This window comes from Neofelis nebulosa, chromosome 3 (assembly GCF_028018385.1).
Source record: "Neofelis nebulosa isolate mNeoNeb1 chromosome 3, mNeoNeb1.pri, whole genome shotgun sequence".
Taxonomy (NCBI): Eukaryota; Metazoa; Chordata; class Mammalia; order Carnivora; family Felidae; genus Neofelis; species Neofelis nebulosa.
The window spans coordinates 9,773,421-9,796,745 of NC_080784.1; the positions used below are offsets into that span (position 1 = coordinate 9,773,421).

Below are 23,325 nucleotides of genomic sequence, written 5' to 3' on the forward strand. Positions count from 1 at the left end.
CAGAAAAAATAGTAAAATCATTTACCTTGATTTGTTTGAAGGCAAGCTTTAAAAAAAGTGTTGCCTTTTTTGAAACTTCCTTCTTTGAATGAATTTTTCTTCAGAATGTCTTGTTTTGTAATTGCATCAGACGTTTCACGTTCAAAGCAATCCTTTGAAGAAATTAGCTTTTCCTACGCTGAAAACTTCTTTGCGATAAAGGACATACGTGGAAATTTCAAACCACAGGATATTTATTATATTAAAATACAAGGCGCACAGATGACAAGGCCGTCATGAAATACTCGGCATCATTTCAAAATGCTGATGTGTTTTAACCAAACGTTATTTTATATAAAGTTACTTCTCTATAACAGTAAGAAACTTTATCCCTACTGCAGAGAAGATAAACTGAAGTTCAGAGAGGTTGATACCTAATTCACACCGGTAGTGACTGCAGAGTACAGATTTGAGGTAAGTTGTGTGCTTGCAAAGGTACAGCACTCATATCCTGAAAAACTGGATCAAACAAAAAATCCCAAAAAACAAAACTGGGGGCGCCTGAGTGGCTCAGTGAGTTAAGCGTCCCACTGTCAATTTCAGCTCAGGTCATAATCTCGCGGTTCCCTGAGTTCAAGCCCAGAATCGGACTCTGAGCTGATGTCTTAGTGCCTGCTTGGGATTCTCTCTCTCCCTCTCTCTCTGCCCGCCTGCACCCACCCCCTCACTCACGCTCTCTCTAAATAAACATTTAAAGAAAAAACCAAGTGATTTTCTGTGATGTAAATACTCCCATTATGGCCACGTTTAGATTACGAAGGGTTTTAAATCTCTAAAAATTCCCACATATTTTGTACCTGTTCTTTTGAGCCAGTCTGTGTCATTCCAGCACACCACTGTGGCTCTGCCTCTAACAGAAAACCTTGGCATTATGGGGAAAAGGTGAATGGTTCTGCTAAAACCAAGAACATCACAATAGTATGGACCATCCCTTTCTTGACTCCTGAATTGTATTTCACGGTACTGTCATTAGGGAGATCTATCTTGACTTTTATCGAAGTATGATTATTTTTGAAGACATCAAAAATACTTCACTACATTTCTCTCTCTTATTTGAACTTTGTTGCACAATATAGATCCTAGAAGAAAACAAAAATTTTAGCATACTACCACTGTTACCGTATATTCGATTTGATTTGCCTTTCTGCTCCTTCAACAAGCTTATTCCAGCCTGATGTCTGACCACCAGGTAAAAATTAGGCTGAATAATAGAGCAAAACATGTGAGCATCCCTGTGTAGGTAGCGATAGCCTTTGTAACCAATGATTTCCAATGCGAGATTTTATTTTCATAATGGAGAAGTCTTAAGACTCAAGTGACCATTATCTAATAATTATCATAAAGAACAGTGTATTACTAACTATAAACGTTCAATTTATTGTTTTATTTTGTGTAGATGTTTTCCAAATTAGAATTACAAATGATCAGCATTAAAAATTCCACCCAGCAGACCAACTTGTTCATTTACAGGCATGTGTTATCTTGACACTAATTCAAGTCTCCACTAACTCATTGTTGAGGCAGTGTTCCCCTAAACCTGATACAGCATTGCACAAAATAAAGATGATTGAAGTGAGAGACTGGAAAATCTCTAAAAACATTACAGACTAAATGTCTTCATTATGCTTGGAGTTTCCTGTGCATAAAGCCACTGCTGGAGCTTGTTCAATGGACAGTTTTCGGGGCTGTGCTACGAGAGATTCTAAAGCCGTAGGTTTAAGAGTGGTTAAGGAACTGCCACTTTTCACAATCACATCATGGTTTTTTTCTTTCCTTTTTTAAAAATTTAAATTCTAGTTAGTTAACATACAGTGCAACGTTGGCTTCAGGAGTAGATTTCAGTGATTCATCACTTCCTTACAACACCTAGTTCTCATCACAAGTGCCGTCCTTAGTCCCCATCACCCATCTAGCCCATCTCCCACCCACCTCCCTCCATCAACCCTCAGTTTGTTCTCTGTCGTTAGGAATCTCTTGTGGTTTATTTCCCTCTCTCCTCTTTTTTTCCCCTTCCCAGATGTTCATCTGAGTTATTTCTTAAATTCTACATATGAGTGAGATCCTATGGTATTTGTCTTTCTCTGATTGATTGATTTCGCTTAGCATACTATATTCTAGCTCCATGTCATTGAAATTGCAAAATTTCATTTGTTTTGATGGCTGAGTGATATTCCATTGTATATAGATACCACATCTTTACCCATTTATCAACCGATGAACATTTGGGCTCTCTCCATAGTTTGGCTCTTGTGATAATGCTGCTATAAACATTGGGGTGCATGTTTATCTTCAAATCTGTATTTTTTGGGTGCGGAGTTTGCTAAGTGATTTACATTCCATTGGTTGCCTTTTATTTCTGTTGATTGTTTCCTTCGCCATGCAGAAGCTTGAGGTACCAATAGTTCATTTTGGCTTGTTTCCCTGGCCTCTGGTGATATATGAGAAGTTGCTCTGGCCAAGGTCAAAGAGGTTGCTGCATGTGTGTTCTCCTCTAGGATTTTGATGGTTTCCTGTCTCATATCTAGGTCTTTCATCCATTTTTAATTTATTTGTGTGTATCGTGTAAGAAAGTGGTCCAGCTTCATTCTTCCTCTCCAATTTTCCCAACACCATTTGTTGAAGGGATATCATTTTTCCATTGGAAATTCTTACCTGCTTTGTCAGAGATTAGCCGACCATATAGTTGTGTGTCCATTTCTGGATTTTATACCGTATGGTTTTGCTAGAAGCTTTATTGTTTTACTAAAATAGGAATAGAACAGAAGAAAATTACATACCTATACGTCACTAGCTTCAGGTTCCTAAGCACATATTTTTCAACAAAATGTCCATATTTTTAGGGACTTTGCATTTCATTAAGTGTATTCTTTTGCATTCTACTCTTCTTTTAAATTCAATTGGCATTCTAATTTACTGCTCATTAAGCATTTCATATATCATCTTTCATTACAACCTGTCTTGACTCCCCTACCCCTGCACCCAGCAAGCTTATGTCTCCCTCCCCTGAGCACACATAACACCATGTACATGTCTTCTCGCTGCTGTTCCTTCCATGCTGTTTCATTTGTTTTGTTCCCCACTGGCCTGCAGGCTTCTGGACATCAGGGATTATGTTCATTTTGTGTTCCTTATCAGTGCCTTGCACAGAGTAATCACCTAATAAGGTTGGATAGATGAATAGACAAGTCAGCTTACCAGCTCCAGAAATTTTCTTACTGAGGGATACTTAATTATGTGATTAAACCACTAAAACAAACAAACAAACAAACAAACAAACAAACAAACCTGTGCGCTCTTAAAAAAGCACTATTATTGAAAAAGTGACCACCATGCTTCTGCCTGTTCCTCATATAAGGACTCAGTGGATAAATTCCTTTTAGAAGAGATTTGTCTCTCTTAAGGAATTCATATCATCAAGGATTCAGAACTGCGTCTCCTTAGATTGGAATTCTGTCTCCATCAGTTACCACTTGAGTAACCTTGGGCGATTTGCTTAAAATCTCTGGGTTTCAGCTTTCTTATCTTTAACATGGGGCTATAATCTTAACTGCCTCTTGCGTTTTGACTGAATCAATATCTGTAAACCACTTCAAATAATAAGTTTTGATTGCGCTTTTGGATAACTTTGGGCAGTCACCATCTGATGTAAGCATGTACACTTGACAGCGAAATGACTCCGAACAAATACAGTGCTTCGGCTACCTCCGTTCCTTTGCTGCCTTTCCCAGAATAAAATCCAGGGAAGTGTAAGTAACAGGATTCCATGTACTGCCTAGCAGTACACAGGCAATTTGGAAATACAATATTCTCAACAAGATAATGAATTAATAAGTCTTGATAAAAAATTATATTTTTATAGATAATGGAAACAAAGGAACACACATTCAAAAATGTTTCAACACATCAAAAAAGGATCAATAAAACCAAACTCTTAGAAAAGGGGAACAAGCTAACCTCTGATTTCAGTTTTTCCCCATTTTTATTGATAGACTTTTAATCATTCGCTTCAGGCACTTTGATATCAACTGCGTCATTATGCTCCCCGAACCTCCAACCGGCCTGGACCGCTTGTAGAAAGGCACCCTCCACACAGACTCTCTCTTCAGAACTGAGAAGCTTCACGCGACGTGCAATGTGCCATGTTGTTTAACAAGGGGATATTGCATTTCTAAAAGAATCAGTGGGGTTAAACTGCAGCCTTTGGGCAGTAGGAACTGGGAAGGAAACCGAACACAAAAAGGTTGCTTTGGAAAAAGTTAACAATAGAACAGTTTCACTTGAAATAATGGGCACATATTTTCATCGTTAGCTAGATACGGAAGCAAATGTGTTGGATGAGGGGGAATCACAAGGAAGGTTCTCCAGCTGGAGCTTGTTATATCCTTTTTCTGCCTCTGTCCCTAGTTAGGTGTTGTTCTCACGAGCCCCATGCTGACTGTGGGACACAACAGTGACGCAGGCATATGTTGGCAGGGTCGGGTATTTCTAAGTTGCTTAAATTCGGGGTCAGTTCTGTTAGTGTGTAAGTACAAATAGGAAGGTGGTAATATAACACTGGCCAGGGAAACTGGAATGTGTGAAAATGTGTGAAAATCATTCGAGTTGAAAGGTTCAGGCATATTTTCTCTACTCATCTTCCTTCATCCCCTACAATTTACAAACTTGGTTTTTGCTTCAAAGGAAGAGGAAGCTAGCACATTGGGGAGCTCTTATTTATTCTGATAAATCTATATTCATCCCTACTTGTTACCCTGTAATTGTAGCAGTCTTGGCCATTGATTCCTTCATTTATTGCTGCAGAACCTCTCCAGATCCTTCTGTGGATTTACTCGGCGATAATTCCCAAGGATAACGTTGTTTATTTATTTATTTTTTGTACAGTGGGTGATATGTTTGCATTTGCTCAGACAGCTGGGGTCTTATCGTTCCTCGGTGAGTTTTTAAGTATAGTAGGTAATGGCGCTGAGATTTAATTGGTAGTTGCTGAGTGCCCTAGGGTAGGTTTCATCAAGTCTAGATTACTTGAAAGCATGTAGCTTGGCTAAGTACTCCTTTGCCTGGTAAGCTACTGTTTATGGTTGCTTTGCCATCAGTGTTGAAATTTATGTGAGGCCCGTGATCGCGCTTAATCCCTTTTGGGAAGAGGAGAGAAGATACAATTGAGGGTCTGGTGTATTGGATTTTTCTCTGTTATTTATTTAAGAATATTTGTTGATTTCCTTTGCAGGCAATTTTATCTGCTGATGCATGACCATCCTCACACAAGGGAAAGCAGTGGACAGTAGTAAGAGTAAGGGTGTGGCCATTGGAGCCCAGTGTTCTGGGTTCACAATCTTAGCTTTGCCGCTCTCTGTTTTCATGAGCATGTTTGCTTATTGGAGCCGTAGCGGGACCTACCCACTTTGTAGGACAACTGCAAGGATTAAATGAGTTAATACACAAAGCATTTAAAACAGTATATGGCACCTGGTGGACACTATGAATATTAATTCTCATTTAGTTACCTAATATTTATATGTATATATCTATATATTACATTTCCTAAATATATACATACATCATATTATATTTCCTAAATACAAGCATATACATGCATACATACACACATGACATTTTGTTTCTTTCGTATGTTGTTACTTATTCCACACACTTATGTATGTATTATAGATATTTAAAGAATAAATTAAAGTATTTTGAAGATGTGAGTATTCTCACAAATATAAAAAGAATACAAAAATATTTGGCATACTGATTAATGAGGGAACCAACAAGATTTTTTTTTCAATATATGGAGTTTATTGTCAAATTGGTTTCCATACAACACCCAGTGCTCATCCCAAAAGGTGCCCTCCTCAATGCCCATCACCCACCCTCCCCTCCCTCCCACCCCCCATCAACCCTGAATTTGTTCTCAGTTTTTAAGAGTCTCTTATGCTTTGGCTCTCTCCCACTCTAACCTCTTTTTTTGTTTTTTTCCTTCCCCTCCCCCATGGGTTTCTGTTACGTTTCTCAGGATCCACATAAGAGTGAAACCATATGGTATCTGTCTTTCTCTGTATGGCTTATTTCACTTAGCATCACACTCTCCAGTTCCATCCACATTGCTACAAACGGCCATATTTCATTCTTTGTCATTGTCACATAGTACTCCATTGTGTATATAAACCACAATTTTTTTTATCCATTCATCCAACAAGATTTTAAAACAGATTTAAAGGAGGATTAAGAATTCACGTGCACACACAAATACAGGTCATTAGAAATGTTGGAAAAATTTTGCTTCATGATCGACTCATATATATGAATATATGTGTGATAATATATCTTCTATCACTCTTTGTAATTTTAATTCCCCTGCAGTTTGCTATTTATTGCTTACATTATTGCATTGTACTTGGTCTCTGGATGGTTGTAAACCTTATTTTTAATTTGTCCTCTTTTCCTTTTTGCACAGAATAATTTTTACACATTTCCTAGCTCCTTTTTTCTTCCTCTGATTCATGAGACCTTCTGTATTTTTTCCCTGTGCTAACATCTGTAGTTTTGAAGGGCATTTGCTTTTCCTACAAGTTTTCCTGTTTCATGTATGAAATCCTAGTTACTTCTCTATTATTAGAATATATTAAAGTACTAAATTGTCTTCTTGTTTTTCTTTTTCTTTTTCTTTTTCTCTCTCTACAGTGTATGCCCTACAAATTTGTTAAACCCCTTCGCCCGTATCCAACAGCCGTTTGCATGTAGCCCTAGGATTTTCTCATTTTCCCAACTGCCTACTTGAACTTCCATGCAAAATCTCTATTGCTAACACAGAAGACAGTGTCTTTTTTGCTCCTTCCTCTACTTCTGGCGATATCTGAAAGATATCTCACCAAGAGTTTTGTTACTCATTATCATTGCTTTAATTATGTATTCCTATAATTCTTTTGTGAATGTGATTAAGTAGCCTCTTTTCTCATTATTGTTCCTGGTACAACTTCTCAAATCTGCATCAGCTGATTTCTTTCTTCATCATTACAATTTAAAATTACCTCTTGACTGTCTTCATCCCTCACTGAAATTAGTTCAAAGTCCCCTCCTTGGATTAATGACTCCTCCTCGCACTGTGCTATGCTCGCCTTTCTTTGAGAGATAAATAGGTAAGTAGCCCATTCCATAATCATCAAATCATGAGATTAGAAGATAATGCTAGAGGTTATTTAGAGTTGATTCCCTAGGTTCCAGATGGGAGGGAGGATACGGAAAGTTTCCTGGTCTGATGTTCTCTGTTCAGAAGGAGTTTTGGGAACATCTTACGTGGATGCGGTTATTTCTATGCTGTCATGCAGTTACTAAAAGTGAAGGTTCCATTAACAGCTACAAATTCAAGTAGGCTTAAATCACATTACTGCCAATTATCCTTCGCTGGTACGTGCCAAAGGGGAATATTAACCAGTAAATTAGCATGTTGAATGTTTCACCCACATACAAATCAAATTTAGGCAGGTTGTCTCTTACAAGGAGAAAGAAACCAGCATGCATCCTCGGTGAACTTTGTAGGACAAGAGATTCAGTGAGGTGCCGAGTTTTAGACAAAAAGCAATTCATCTTTTAGGTAATTTTCAGTGTGTTTGCTGATAATATTTTAACTAAATGCTAAGCAGAAAACATTTCCAGGGTTGACATAGTTTTTCTAAGATTGATTTCTTTCTTTCTTTCTTTCTTTCTTTCTTTCTTTCTTTCTTTCTTTCGTAACTCACTTATCTGTCTCATAACTGATAGTAATTTTTTTTTAAGAGGAAAAAAGAGAATTCATCGGAAGGCTATAGGATGGCTTGTAGAATTACAAGGTTTTGGGTTTTTTTTTCTTATTAATTCGTCTCAGCAAGCTTTCCATGTCTGTACACTACTGTACATATTTCCACCTCATTTTTTCAAATGCATCCATGGTATTTCATTGTATGCATGGGTGTCAGTATCACCCCAAAATTTGGTGGTTTAAAAAGACCAGCTGCACAGCTCTTCTGGTTTGATCCTGTTTGATTTCTGATGGGGTTTCTCATGCATCTGTGTTCAGCAGGCAGGTCTTTATCTGAGCCAGCCTTCCGGAGGATGTGAGGCCAGGTGGAGACCAGAAGCACACTCACTGCCTCCAGAATATAGACAAGGCCATCTGAGACCATTCAGCCTCCGGATACTAATTTTAGTTACTCATGACTTACTAAATCAGCAGAAGAACCCTCCTAGTTTAACCATTTCTTTTTTTTTTTTTTTTTGGCGGGGGTGGGGTGTGGGTCATCTCATGCTGAATTAGAATGGTAGATAAAAACTATTCAGAGAGAAGCATCAGAGTTTGGTCATCAGTAATACAGAACGTTCTTAGAGATGCTTACCGCTACTAAACTTTTATTTACTCTTTCATCTATTCCCAAAATGTCTAACATCTCCTGTTCAACGATCATTGTTTTTGTCCCAGTTGAAATATTGCCTTCTCTAGGAAACTTCTTTCGGTTCTGTCAGTTTCGTTTGTCAAACGGTTCTGTGTCACCACTCTACTCCTGTGCGTGTCTGTCATTGTACTGTGTACCTAGAATGACTTGTCTATGGGTCAGTCTGCTGTGCTGGGCTATGAAGTCCTTTGCAGATGAGATGATTGGTTATTGCCCCTGCATCCTTGATGACTGGCAATACAACTGACATTTAGTACAGAGAATTCTAACCCACCCTTACTATTATTTTGGTCAAAGCAACTCTAGCGCAACCAAAAAACCCCACAAAAACTAATACTGGGTATTTGATAAAGAGGTTTAACAAACTCATAGGCTATATGCAATACAGAATCCAAAATGGAATAATAAAGCATTAACAAAAATATAAAATGAAATGAACAAAAACAAGGGAGAGAGAGGCAAGAATAAAGAAAATAAGTGAATTTACTAAATCCTATGTGAACTGTTAGAGATTTGGTAAGTTTTTGATAGTAGAGAAGTTTAAAGACACGAATGAGTTATCTTTAGTTTTTAAAAGTAAAATTTATATAGGAGGAACACCAAGAGCATTTCGCTGGTAACTCTTTACCCTCTCCCCCCTGTGGCTGCTTAACCTTCCCAGTAGCAGGTGTCATGATGCTGGTGGTGCTAATGGTGGTGGTGGTCTTAGGGGCAATATTTGATCCTGTAACGATGGTCAGGAAGATATTTATCTTCCCATTTGAAGCCTCAGATTTCCAAAAGAAGGTTCGTATAAGACTTTCATACAGAGACCTGAGGGAAACCTGATTTTCTGGTGAAGCTTGTAGCAAGAGGGTAGAGGGAAAGATGGGATTCAGTGGGAGTCCAGACTATATTCAGATCTTGCAAGTTCACGGGGCCAGGGGAATATAGATATGGCACTTGGCCGGTTCCTACCGATTGCTGAGAGGGCTGTGGCAATCTGTCCATGTCTTGGCCTTTATTTTGCCAGCCGGTGGAGGCGGGGCTCAGACGTGACTGATAATTCTCTGGGCACTTTCAGTTCTCTGTAATAATCACCTTCCACAATGGCAGGTTATGTATCTTTGCTAATGCCTCCCCTCTTTTTCCCCTTGACTTCCTTTAGACACCTTAAATGCATTTAATCTGATCCTGGTAGTTTGTCTTTTATCCAGTTTACCAGTTTGAACTCTGCCCTTTGCTACTCTGTGAGAGATGAATTGTAGCGGTAGGATGATCATAAAATTGACCCTTGAAAATTGGAACTGCAACCATGAAGGCATTCAGTGAGGCTTGCCAAGAACAGACGTTCTTGGGAAAGAACACCCCACAAAAGAAAAATAAGCAAACAAACAAAAAACCTGGATAAACAACCAAAAAATAAAAAGAAATAAATGGCTAAGTACCTACACAAGAAAAAATGGGGTCAAATTCAAAAGTTAAATTGGACTCTCATGTTTGGTCCCATTCTAAAAATGCGTGAAATTACAATCGATAAAGAGTGAAGCATTTCTGAGAAAGGTATTAGAGCCAAATGTGAAAGGCATGCAGAGGATTTCAGAGGTTTAATAAGAATATCATAGTGATGTTGAAAAGTCTGAATCGATTTGAAATAGTTTACCTGTGAAGAGATGATTAAGAAAAGGCTTCCAGAAATTTATAATCTATTCTGGAAAAGAAGACAGTTGTAGAACAGTGTGAGGCTATAGGCATTGATTACTAAATTGTGAGATTCGGGTTAATCACCGAGTATTTTTTTAGACAATAGCATCAGTGGGTTTGGGACACATGAAACAATCTATTTAGAAAGAAATGAGGGGCGCCTCCTGGGTGACTTAGTCAATTAAGGGTCCGACTTTGGCTCCAGTCATGATCTCACGATTCATGAGTTCAAGCCCCGCATCAGGCTCTCTGCTGTCACTGCAGAGCCTGCTTCAGATCTTCTGTTTTCCTCTCTCTCTGCCCCTCCCCTGTTTGCATGTGCCCTCAATCTCTCAAAAATAAACATTAAGAAAAAAAAAAGAAATGCGACTGATTCCGACTTTGTCAGGATGTATAGCATTTGATGAACACAGAATGAGAGGTATACTGGTACAGTCCACATAAGAAATAACAAGAGTGAATTTAAATATATTTAATTTGGCATCATAGAGTTTGATTTCATAAGAAAGAATTTCCTGTTAAAGGGTGTCAGGCTTTTGGAATATATTGCTGTGGATAGTTATGTCTCAGGGTGTTATTCATTTTTTTTAATTGTTTAAATGCCATCATAGATGGAGACAAGAAAAAAAAAGAATTCTTGTTCTTCCTCCTTCCTTCCCTCTCAATTTTACCTGGGTTTGGGCTTCCTGTGATTAAGTAAAGAACTATATTTCACAGAGTATTTTCTATTTGTTTGAAAATAACATTAATAAAATGCATAGCCATACTTTTCCCATTTCACCCGTACCTCATTGGTTTTGGGAGTGAAATAAGGGTAACAGAGTCTTTTAAACAAATTATTCCTATTTTCACTGTATCACAGATTTTTTTTCTTTTAATTAAGAATCTCACCAGACACCTTTTAATACTATCCCCTAACTAGGTCCCTTACGCGTCTGAATTGCTTATATTGTGGGTGAGCAGAATCACTTAATACAAGCTTATTAGACAACCGAGCAGTTTGAAAATCCCCCACTAGACCTTTCAATAAGGTTTAATCAACCAGGTAAGACCCTGATGAGGCTAGCAATTAGACTTGCTGTATTTTTAAAAATGGAGGTGCTGAGTTTCAAAATATTAAAATGCTATTTTTAAATACAGTGATGACAAAATCGGGGCTGCCGCTGCAGCCACAAATCAGAATCTGTATCTCCCTTCATCCTAGTAGCTCATGACAGTGCTTTGTTAAATTAACAAGTATTAATTTTCTTCGGAATTGCCGCTAGGAATTTAACCTGATTCAATATTGCCATGTGAATGGGAAAAATGGTTGGGAAACTTAAAGATATTATGCTGGAAATGATTAAAGTCAGTTTTTTTTAACCCTCTATATCTCTGAACTAAATTAATGTTTCTCTTTCAGTTCTCTCTTTTTTTTTTTTAATTTTTTTAACGTTTATTTATTTTTGAGACAGAGAGAGACAGAGCATGAACGGGGGAGGGTCAGAGAGAGGGAGACACAGAATCCGAAACAGGCTCCAGGCTCTGAGCTGTCAGCACAGAGCCCAACGCGGGGCTCGAACTCCCGGACCGCGAGATCATGACCTGAGCCGAAGTCGGCCCCTTAACCGACTGAGCCACCCAGGCGCCCCCAGTTCTCTCTTTTTTTAAGCACAATGTATAATTTGCATATATGTATATATAAATGTATAGAGATATGTAATTACATGGTGAATACATGGACATAGTAAAAAATTCAATATGCATCAAATGTTACATTAAAAGTGATGTTTCTCTCTTCATTCATTAGGTTTTTGGTGGCAAATGTAAGGACAAATGCAAATTAAAATAGGAGACTTAATTTTCTCTGTCAAGAGTAAGAAAAGCATGTAGTTTCATAAAGCATGTAGTTTACAAAAACTTGCAAGTTCTTTCTCCGTCTCCTTAAAATGTATGTGAATATTTTGAATAGCTAAATAAACCTCTGGCCAGCTTTACAACCCAGGATTGTCTTTCTCAAGGACCCAGGAGCTATATCTCTAGAATGTAATTATTTTTTGAAGTTTAGTTGTGTATTTTGAGAGAGAGAAGGAGGGAGAGGGAGCAGGGGAGGGACAGAGAGAATCCCAAGCAGACTCCGCACCATCAGCGTGGAGACAGATGCGGGGCTTGAGCCCACGAACTGCAAGAACATGCCCTGAGCCGAAATCACGAGTTGGATGCTCAACCATTTGAGCCACCCAGGTGCCCCGTTAAAATGTAATTGTTAAGGAAGAAAGTGCCCCCGGCTTCAGTGTCTGTGGGAAGCTAGGAGCCTTCACTGGGTACCTCACTCCAAGGTGCTACACTACCCCCATTCATAAAGCCATTAGAAGTTTATTTTTCCTTTGGATAGAGCCAATTAACTAACAGATGGTTGCCCCAACTAGGGGTGGATGAACCATGTGTGACATATGGTCTTGTCAAGTCCTCTGACATGAGGGCTAGTTATCGTTTATCTTGAGAACTTGTGTGTAATAGACTGTATCTGCCTGGCTCTATAAAAGGTGAGATTTCCTTCTGTCTTTGTAATCTACAGGCTTTTGTGTGACGCACATCACATTCTGGCTTATTGCTTACTCAGTAATAAAATTGGTTTCTTTCTCTTCTACTTTCATGGGAGGTGTTCTGAGTTGGGAGATGTGCTTTCATTCTTTCATTCTATTAAGTTCCATTTAAGTTTAGTTTAATTTTATTTCTCCAACGCAAGCAACAGATGCCACCCTGGTTTTTCCTGGAGCAAGGGGATGTGACTAAGATATCAGAGAGCCTGAAGATTCTCCAAGGTGGTTGGAGAGTCTGTTTATGTTTGTGATTAATTGATTTACATATTTGGGTTATCCCACGTTGGGGGCATAAACATTTACAATTGTTAGCTCTTCTGGATGGATAGACCCCTTAATTGTCATTATTAATATTATTATATTATTAATAATTGTTGATTATGATACAATACCCTTCCTCATCTCTTGTTACGGTCTTTGTTTTAATCTGGTTTGTCTGATATAAGTATGGCTAGTCCAGCTTTCTTTTGATGTCTGTTAGCAAAATAGATGCTTCTCTATCCCCTCACTTTCAATCTGCAGGTGTCTTTAGGTCTCAAATGAGTCTCTTGTAGGAAGAATATAGATCTTGTTTTTTTTTTAATTTCTTAATGTTTATTTATTTTTGAGAGAGACAGAGTGTGATCAGGGGAGGGGCAGAGGGAGGGAGACATAGAATCCGAAGCAGGCTCCAGGCTCTGAGCTGTCAGCACAGACCCTGACGCAGGGCTTAAACCCACGAACCATGAGATCATGACCTGAGCCCAAGTCAGAACACTTAACTGACTGAGCCACCCAGGCGCCCCAGTGGATCTTGTTTTTTTTTTTTTTTTTTTTACCCATTCTGATACCCTCTATCTTTTGATTGGGGCATTTAGTCCATTTATATTCAGAGTGATTATTGAAAGATAATTTAGTACCATTGTGTTATCTATAGATTTCGTGTTTGTAATGGTGTCTCTGGTCCTTTGTAGTCTTTGCTGCTTCCACTCAGAGTCCCTCTGAGAATCTCCTGCAGGGCTGGTTAGTGGTCATGAACTCCTTTAGTTTTTGTTCTGGGAAAGCCTTTATCTCTCCTTCTATTCTGAATGATATCCTTGCTGGATAAAGGATTCTTGGCTGCATACTTTTCCTATTTAGCACACTGGCTATTTCTTGCCATTCCCTTCTGGCCTGTCAAGTTTCAGTGGACAGGTCTGCCTCCACTCTTATGTGCCTACCCTTGTAGGTTAAGGCCTGTTTGTCCCTAGTTGCTTTCAGAATTCTCTCTTTACGTTCTCTCTCTCTCTCTCTCTCTCTCTCTCTCAGAATTCTCTCTCTCTTACGTGTGTCTTGCCGGTTTCACTATGGTATGTTGTGGTGTTGACCTGTTTTGTTGATTTTGAAGGGAGTTCTCTGTGCCTCTTGCAATTGGATGCCTGTTTCCTTCCCCACATTAGGGACGTTCTCAGTTGTAATTTGTTCAGTGAAACCTTCTGCCCCCTTCTCTCGCTTTTCTTCTTCTGGAACTCCTATGATACAGATATTGTTTTCTTTCATGGAATCACTTAGGTCTCTAATTCGCCCCTCATGGTCTAGTAATTTTTTTCCCTACTTTTTCAGCCTCATAATTTTCCTTAATTTTGTCTTATTTCACCTATTCTCTCCCCTGCTTCTTCCATTCTTGCTGTCACTGTATCTAGTTTATTTTACATGTCATTTATAGCATTTCTTAATTCATCATGACTGTTTCTTAGGTCTTTGATCTCTGTGGCAACAGACTCTCTGCTTCTATGCTTTTTTCAAGCCCAGCTAGTAGTCTTATGACGGTTACTCTAAATTCTTGTTCAGATATATTGTTTATATCTGTTTTGAGCAATTCTCCGGCTGTGATTTCTTCCTGAATTTTCTGCTGGGGAAAATTATTCCATTTTGTCATTTTGGCTAAGTTTCTGTCTTTTCCGTGTTTTAATAGCTTGTTATGCGTCTCGAACCTGTGAGTAGTACTGTAGTAAAAAGGGGTCATACACTGGCCAGGGTCGGTCACTTCAGGGGGTGTTTTTGGTGTATGTTGTGTGCACTGTGTTGTTGCGTTTTGGCTGCTCTGTCCCACTAGTCAGTCCTCTGCAGAGTTTGTCGTGGTGGAGTGTTTGGGCCTTCAACCAGGGGTGCTCTGATTTGTTTGTTGAAGTAACCCTCAATCCTGCCAAGCCTCCTCCTTCCATCTGTGGAGGTCTCCTTCTGCCACTCCGCAGATTGATTTCCTGGATATTCCAAGTGATCTGATTTCAGTTCAGCTGTGTTTGAGGGATGAGGAAAATCCCGGTCCCCCTACTTTTCCGCCATCTTAACCCTGCCCTGATAATCCTCTTTTGTTTGCCGGTTTCACGTAAAAGCATGATAAAGGACACAGATGAACATCCAGATGGAAAAGATGTAGAAGACGAGACATGTGGTGCCCTCATCAGGTGTGCCACTCTCCCTGCGTCTCCTGTTCACCAACCCGGAAGCTCAGAGAGTCTGAATAGAAGACCAAGTTTTAGGTTTTTTAGCTTGCCATTTCAAGTGGGAGTTATCTAAATGTGGGGAAGATTTTCAAATATGTTGGACAGCCCTGTCCTTCACCTATCTGCATTACTCTCAAATGTAACCATTATCAGTTAAGTAAAACATCTAGATAAACTATGCACATATAGGCAGATAATTTAAAAAATGCATGTTTTTTGAATTAAAAAAAACCTTTCTTCATTGAAGTGTGATACACACATATAAAAGTGTACCAAAGGGGTGCCTGGGTGGCTCAGTGAGTTAAGTGTCTCGCTCTTGATTTCAGTTGAGGTCATGATCTCACAGTTGGTGGGATTGAGCCTCGGGCTCCGCAGCATGGAACCTGCTTGGGATTCTCCTTCTCTCTCTCCCACTGCCCCTCCCCTGCTTGCTCGCTCTCTCTTTCTCTCTTTCTCTCTCTCTCTCATAATAAATAAATAAACTTTTAAAAAAGTGTACAACATATAAATATACAACCCAAAGAATGATCAAAGCTAACACCAATGTACCCATGCCCAAGGTCAAGAATTCAAACTTTGCCCAAACCCCAAACCATAACCGCTGGTGCCCTTCCAATAACAAGTTGTACTTTCCCCTCCATTGCTGACTTTGAATATCACAGAAAATTGTTTTTGCCTGTTTATTAAACTTATACAACTGGAATAACACCACCTATATCCTTTTGTGTCTGGCTGCTTCTGCTCAAAGTGATCTTTGTGAGTTTATGCTTGTGAGTTTGTAACGGCACTTTATTTCGTTGCATTAGTGCGTGGGATTTTATTATATGGCTGTATCACAAGTTCGTTGTTCATTTCACAGGTGATGGATTTGTTTTCTAGTCTGGGAAGATGATCAACAAAACTGCTTGCAGATATTTAGGAGATGTCTTTTGGAGCACGCGAAGATGCATTGATGTTTGGTATGTACTAGAAGTGGAAATGTTGGGTCATAGATCAGCTTCGATAAAGTACTGTTTTGCAAAGTGGGTGTACCAATTTACATGCCCACTAGCACTGAATGAGAGTTCCTGCTACTTCACACGCTCACCAAAACCTGGCTGTAAATCTCATTTTAACTGAAGCCATTCTCATGGAAGTCTTATTTCAAATTGACCAGATGCCTAATGAGGGCGAGCACCTTTTCATATGTTTAATAGTCATTTGTATATCTTTTTGGTGAGATAATATCATTTTTTCCCATTTTATGATGGAGTTAGATATACTTTTTATTGGTTTGAAGGAGTGATTTTTGTATTCTGTACACAAATTGTTTGTTGGTTATATGTATTGCAAGCATTTTTTCTCATTACCTGATTTGATTTATATTTTCTTAATAGTACCTTTGATGAATAGAACCTTTAAATTTTCCTATATTCTAATTTATCAGTCTTTTCTTTTATGGCTAATATATATACATATATATATATATATATATATATATGTATGTATGTATTATCACATACATTTATTTAGGATTTGTTCATTTCTTTCAATAATTGTACACTTTTAGATTTAGACCTATGTATTTTATTTTGTATGTGCTTATAAAAAGGTATCCCTTTTTAAAACTTAATTTTGGGGGCACCTGGGTGGCTCAGTCGGTTGATTGTCTGGTTTTGGCTCAGGTCATGATCTCACGGTTCATGAGTTTGAGCCCCATATCTGACCCTCTGCTGTCAGCACAGAGCTCACTTTGAGCCCTCTGTCCCTGTCCTTCTCTGTCCCTCCCCCACTGGTTCTCTCTTTCTCTCAAAATAAATGAATAAACTGAAAAAAACCCCTTAATTTTGTAATAATTGCTGGTGCATAGAAATAAAAATGATTTTTACATACTGACCTAGTAGCCAACAAATTTTTCAAGCTCACTTATTCTCATATATCATCTGTAGATACTTTTCCATTATTCACATTCATTAGCATTGATTCTTTGTGTAACGGTATATTTTAGACGTTGTTTAATATTATTAGACACAGAGCTGGGTAATTCTCTTTAATGGCCGCTGAGTGTTTTATGATCCTGATAGGTTACACATCAGTGGTGTGGTTAGGCTAGAGACTCAGGAGTCAGACTCTCGGATTTGAATCATGATTTTACCACTTACTAGTTGAGTGACCCAAGGAATGTCACTGAACCCTGCTGTGCGAAGATTCATATATATATGTGCTCTCCTTGCAAACATTATTTCAGTGGTTTGTAAATGGGTATGAAATTGCATATTCGGATATTTCCCCAAAAAGGTCGTACTAATTTATACTCCTGCAGGGTGTTTGCAGGAGTTCTGATTACTTCCTATTTTTGTCAACACTTGGTATTGCTAAACTTTTATATTTTAAAAATCTCATCAAATGTTGAATATTGACAAATCTAAAAAATCCCAAAGCAGTATTTCATTATTGTTAGAGTTAGCATTTTTGTGATTACTAGTAAGTTGAAGACACTTCACATGTACTTGACAGCCATATACCTTTTCTGTAAACTGGTTATTAATATTTTCTGCCTATATATATATATATATATATAAAAGATATATATATATATATACATATATATATATATATATATCTTTTCTTTTTCTTATTAAAGCAATTATTTAAATACATTGATACTTACTCTTTTTTGGTTGCATAGATTATAGATATGTTCTTCCAGTTTGTGGTTTCTTTTCTATTTTGTTTACATTGAATTTTTGTTTTACAGAAATTACTCAATCTTTCATGTTAAGTTTAATGAATTTTTGCCTTATATAAAAATCCTCTCTGCTCTTGAAATCATACAATGCTCTTGCATATTATATTCCAAAAGTTGTATGGAAATGTTTTCCACATATGTATCTTTCTTTAGTCTACCTAGAATTTATTTTTGTGTATGGTTTGAAAATAGGGATCTAATGTCATTTTTTTTCCTTTTACACACAGATACCCAACTGTCCCAGAACAGATTACTTAAAAAAGGCCTTATTTCTTTCCCCACTGATTTGCACTGATAAATCTACCTGATATCAAGTTTCCAGAAATATGTGGCTCCATTTCTGAGCATTTTTGAGTTCTCCTTGTCTTCTTTTCTATGTTTGACAAATTCAGACTGTTTGATTTATTATATAGTTTTATAATATGACTGTTTAGTATCACTACCTCTCCTTCCACTGTCGTTTTTAAGAATTTTGGCCATTTTTGGATATTGCAATTTTCATATACTTTTTGGGGCAATTTGTCAAGTTTCTCCAAAACAATAGCAAAAAATACAAATTACTTGTTTTAATGTAGAAAGGAACTGTTTTGGCTCTAGAGACCAATTTTGGGAGAAATTGACATCTTTCCAATATTGACTCTTCAATTAATATACCACTTCTTGTATTTACAATTCCACAAAGATACTGCATATCTTTGCCAGAGGCCTTCCTAGATAAATTCTAGTTGCATTTTTTATTGTAAAGTTGAATTTTTAAAGATTTGTTTTTGTTGTTGCTGCTATGTTACAGGAAAGCAATCGATGTTTTACAATGTTTCTGTCATCAAACTTGCTGAACTCACTTTTTTTGCTCTAAAAGTTTGTAGACATGTTTACATTTCCCATATATACAATTATAACATATGCAAATAATGAGTTTTCCTATTTTATTTCTAGTATTTATGGTTCTATTTATTTTACTCTTTTTATTTTTCTGTTTAGGGACTATAGTAGAATCCTGAGTAAATGTAGTAATTGTAAGAATCCTTATAAATTCCTGAATTTTGTTTTATTTTATCATTATATTTTATTTAAAAAATTTTTAATGTTTATTTATGAGAGAGAGGGAGAGACAGACAGACAGACAGAGCACGAGCCGGGGAGGGGCAGAGAGAGAGGGACACACAGAATTCGAAACAGGCTCCAGGCTCTGAGCTGTCAGCACGGAGCCTGATGCGGGGCTCAAGCCCATGAACTGTGAGATCGTGACCTGAGCCAACATCAGACGCTTAGCTGACTGAGCCACCTAGGCACTTGAATTTTAAAAGGAAAACTTCTATCTGTGTCATGTTTGATCAAGGTCTTTTGGAAAGATACCTATAATCACTTTCGGTAGTGTCCTTCTATACCTATTTTGCTAATAACTTCCTTTTAAAGTTATGTAAAGAATTTGAACTTTGTCCTATGACTTTTATGTATCTACTGAAATGTACTTATGATTTTTATATTTAATCATGAAATGTGGTTGTATTAGTTTCCTAAGGCTGCCATAAAAACAAACAAACAAAAAAAAACACAACTACAGACTCTGTGGCTTAAACAACAGAAATTTATTTTCTCAGAGTTTGGACTGTGAAAGTCTGAGATCGATGTGTCAGCTGGTTGGTTTCTCATGAGGTCTGTCTCCTTGGTTTGCAGTGAAATTTTCTCTGTCCTCACATGAACTTTCCTCTGTGTATGCACATTCATGCCTTCATTCTCTCTTTATCTCTTCTAACAAGGACAACAGTCAGATTGGACTGAAGCTTGTCCTAAAGCTCCTTATTTTAACATAATCACCCTTTGAAAGCCTCATATTTAAATATAGCTACATTCTGGGGTACTAGGGTTAAGACTTCGACATAGGAGTTGGGGGATACCATTCAGTCCATAATACTGCTGAATTTGTTGAATTTTTTTTCTTTCTGTCCTCCTGTCTGATGTCCTTGGAAACACGATCCTGTTGGATTTTTAAAACCAACTTTCTTGCAGTATAATTTAAGTGCAAAAATTGCATTAACTTAAACTATATAATGGAGACATTGTGACAAACGTATACATCTGCAAAGCCAAAACTTTAGTCAAGATATACAACATACCCAGACTTACAACTGATTTTTTTCTTCACTAGTACATTGGTGATATTTTTCCATTGTCTTTATGTGTTATTTTGCGTACTTAATAACCTCCCATTAGTTTAAATATCGTTCCCCTGAAAGTAATCTGACTTATTATAACATTTAAGATCCTTTCTCTTTATTTCCTTTTCTTCTTTCTTTCTTTTCTTTTCTTTCTTTCTTTCTTTCTTTCTTTCTTTCTTTCTTTCTTTCTCCATTAAAATAAATCCATATGTAGTATATTTTGTTCTGAATATGAGGAATCATGTTCTTTTTGAGGAATCATATATTTTTATTGTTTAAGGAAAATTCTCTAAGATTATCCTTTTCAATATTATTACCTCTTTCCCTTTTTTAAATCAGCTGTAGTCACCATGATTTATATTATATCTTTAGACAATCTTCATCTTAGAGCTGTAAGTTTGTACCCTTTTACCAAACTCTCCCTATCCATGCCCCAGGCCCTGCCAACTACTTTTCTACTCTGTTTCTGTGGGTTTTACTTTCTTACTTTCTTTTTTTCTTTCTTCTTTCTTTTAGAATCCACAGATAAGTGATACTATGAAATATTTGTCTTTCTCTGTCTTATTTCACTTAGCATAATGCCTTCAAGGTCCATCCATGTTGTTGCAAATGTCAGGATTTCCTTCTTTATCATGGCTGAATAATATTCCATTGCATATGTATACCGTAAGTTCTTTATCCATTCATCCACTGACAGACACCTAAGTCGTTTCCGTATCTTGGCTATTGTGAGTGATGTTGTGATAAACAAGGGAATGCAGATATCACTTGGGCACTCTGATTTCATTTTCTTTGGGTAAATGTTCAGAAGTGGGATTGTCAGATCATATGGTATTTCTTTTTTTTTTTTTTTAATTTTTTGAGGGATCTCCATAATGTTTTCCATAGTAGTTGCATCAATTTATATTTCTACTCTTGGTGAACAAGAGTTCCCTTTCCTCTACATTCTCACCAATACTTGCTATTTCAAGTCTTTTTAAAAATGTTGATATATTTGTTTTGAGAGAGAGAGGGAGAGTGTGCACACGAGTGGGGGAAGGGCAGAGAGAGAGAGAGAGAGAATCCCAAGCAGTCTCTGAACTGTCAGCATGGAGTCCAAGGTGGAGCTTGACTTCATGAACCCCTGAGATCATGCCCTGAACCAAATCCAAGAACCGGATGCTTAACTGGCTGAGCCATCCAGGTGCCCCTGCTTTTTCATGTCTTTTTGATGATAGCCATTCTAACAAGTATGAGGTGCTATCTCATTGTGGTTTTGGTTTGCTTGCACCTGATGATGATGGATGTTGAGCACCTTTTCTTGTATCTTTTGGCCATTTGGATATCTTCTTTGGAAAAATGTCTGCTCAATTCATTTGCCCATTTTTTAAATTGGACCGTTTATTTTTTTCCCCAAATAGTTGTAAGTATTCTTTATATGTTTTAGATATGAATCCCTCATCCAATATGCAATTTGCAAATATTCCCCCCCCCTTTTTTTTGTAGGTTGCATTTTTATTTTGCTCATCATTATTTTTCCTGTGTAGGAGCTAGCCCTGGGGGAATAGGTGAATTGTTTCATTGTTTGCCACTGTCCTGTCACCACTACAGGACCCACTAGCTGCTACAGCCAGGCAGTCAACAGGGGCATCTTCTGAGTGGTTAAGAATTGTTTCTTTGCTATGGTCCTGTGGCCACTACAGGACTCACTGGCCATACAGCCACGCAGCCAACAGGTGTGTCTTTTGAGTGGTAGCCACAAAAGCCGGACTGTCAGATAGATGCATAACCTCCTTTCAGGGAGATACCAGTGACCTGGAGTGGGCCAGACAGATGACATGAAAATGGTGCCCACTGGTCTCGCCTGCCTCTGGAGAGGATTGCATGGAAACAAGCCCTGTAGACTTTCAGGCTTAGGTGTTCTGGGGGCCCATCCCTCAGGTGGAAGTCTTGGGAGTTGGGGTTCAAACCCGTCACTCCTTAAGAAGAAGCTGGGGTTGATGATTTCTTTCCTGATTATATGTCCCTGTGCTGGGGTGAGGTTTAAGGTGAGAGTGTATCTCACCTATCCTACTCAGTGTGGGTTTTTTTTGTGTTTGTTTATTTGTTTACTCAATGCACAGAATTTCTTTCAGAGGTAATTATTCTGCGTGTTGCTGTAGGTTCAGTGTGTCTCTGGGAGGAGGTGAGTTCAGGAGCCCCCCGTGTCCATGTCCTGGATTGCAACCATCTTCTCTCAGTGTTAAAGCTTTTTATTAGCCCTTCTGGGGCGCCTGCGTGGCTCAGTCGGTTGAGCGTCCGACTACGGCTCAGGTCATGATCTCGCGGTCCGTGAGTTCGAGCCCCGCGTCAGGCTCTGTGCTGACCGCTCAGAGCCTGGAGACTGTTTCAGATTCTGTGTCTCCCTCTCTCTCTGACCCTCCCCCATTCATGCTCTGTCTCTCTCTCTCTCAAAAATAAATAAACGTTAAAAAAAATTTTTTTTAAAAGCTTTTTATTAGCCCTTCATTAGATTTTCTTATTTTAATTTCTGTATCTATTAAACTCTCATATTTTTTCATGTCTATTTTCATTTTCTGCTAAATTCTGAGTCATTTTCTCAGATTAATATTCAAATTCACCATTTTTCTCTTGCTTTCTAATTGACTGCTTAGACCATTCAATTAACTTTTTTTACTACAATTACTATATTTTTCAGTGCTCAAACTTCTATTTTCTTTAAGTATGCCTATTTTTTTAATAGTCTGTTGATCTGGAATTTTTCTTTTTTATGAATTCTTTTATGTCTTAGTCATTTGAACTCATTATATTGCCTATATCTGATAGTTTTATTATTTGTGGTTCCTAAGTATTTCTTCCTCAACCTCTTGTGCCCTGGTTCACGCTGACAGTGGGTTGTTTTCTAGTACATTCCACAAGATTTGTGAGAAAATCTTCAGTGAGAATTTATTTGCAGTAAAACTTTGGGGCTGTAGAGAGGGCATGCTTCTCAACAGAAGCATATTTTGTTTTTTGTTTTTTGGTTTTTGGTTTTTTTTGGTCTGTGTTTCTCAGGTGCTACAGATTTCTCAGTTCAGCCTGCATTTAATGTTGACTTCTTGAAGTAGGGATTCCTAGATTATACTTGAAATTCAGGCCTCAGGCCTATTGTATTTATGAATTTCCAAGAGATTTTTAATTCTCCTGACCAGAGCCCAGGCTAAACCAGGCAAAAAATATTTTTGGTCTTCCTCGGTCAGTGGGAACCTTTTTTTTCCTCCTATT

The 23,325-nt window shown here is 37.9% G+C and overlaps 1 long non-coding RNA gene across 1 annotated transcript in view; it reads left to right on the plus strand.

The window, feature by feature from the left end:
* Window positions 1–16,047: 16,047 nt before the first annotated feature.
* Window positions 16,048–23,325, plus strand: part of LOC131506372 (uncharacterized) — a 37,553-nt gene continuing 30,275 nt past the window's right edge. The window contains exon 1 of the long non-coding RNA XR_009258898.1: window positions 16,048–16,154. This is a non-coding gene — a long non-coding RNA (uncharacterized LOC131506372). The remainder of the gene's footprint in view (window positions 16,155–23,325) is intronic.